Source organism: Nyctereutes procyonoides, unplaced genomic scaffold, assembly GCF_905146905.1.
Source record: "Nyctereutes procyonoides isolate TBG_1078 unplaced genomic scaffold, NYPRO_anot_genome, whole genome shotgun sequence".
Taxonomy (NCBI): Eukaryota; Metazoa; Chordata; class Mammalia; order Carnivora; family Canidae; genus Nyctereutes; species Nyctereutes procyonoides.
Genome location: NW_026575133.1, coordinates 52,829,860 through 52,830,681, shown reverse-complemented (window position 1 = coordinate 52,830,681; position 822 = coordinate 52,829,860). Strand labels below are relative to the sequence as shown.

General features: G+C 35.3%; 1 pseudogene; it reads left to right on the top strand.

Annotated features, from left to right (window-relative positions):
- The first annotated feature begins 311 nt into the window (after window positions 1-311).
- Window positions 312-487, top strand: LOC129493999 (U4 spliceosomal RNA; annotated as a pseudogene).
- Window positions 488-822: the final 335 nt, after the last annotated feature.

Sequence of the window (822 nt, the reverse complement as noted above, 5' to 3'; positions counted from 1 at the left end):
CATTGTGATTTTGATTTCTCTTTCCCTAATGACTAGAGATACTGAGAATATCATTTGATGCTTTTTGACAATCTGTGTATCTTTTTAGGAGAAGTGCTTATTTAAGTCCTTTGCCCATTTGTAAATATGTTGAACAGAAATGGTGACAGTGGACATTCTTGACTTGTTCATGACCTTGGGAGGAAAACTTCCAGTCTTTTGCTTATGATTTCTGTGGGTTTTTCAAATATGGCCTTTGTTATTTTGAGATTGTTTCCTTTTATTTCTGGTTTGATAAAGTGTTTTTATCATGGAAAGATGTTAAATTTTTGAGCTTTGTGCAGTGGCAGTATTGTACCAATGAGGTTTATCCGAGGCGTGATTATTGCTAATTGAAAGATGTTAAATTTTTGTTATCAATTGAGATAATCATGTGGCTTTTCCCTTCATTCTATTGATGTGGTATGTTATGTTAATTTTTGTATGTTGAACCACCCTTGCATTCCAGGAATATATCTCACTTGGTCTTGGGCTATTTTTACTTCTCTTCTTTTTTCTTTTAGTTCTACAGACTCAATAATTTCAAGTAATTAATGTTCAAAATCCTGGATTCTTCCTTCTACTGTTCAAGTCTGCGTTGAACTTCTTTAGTGAATTTTTCAATGCAGCTATTGTATTTACAGCTACAAAATTTCTATTTGGTTCTTTTTTTTAAAAAAATTATTTATTTATGATAGTCACACACAAGAGAGAGAGAGAGGCAGAGACATAGGCAGAGGGAGAAGCAGGCTCCATGCACCAGGAGCCCGACGTGGGATTCGATCCCGGGTCTCCAGGATCGCG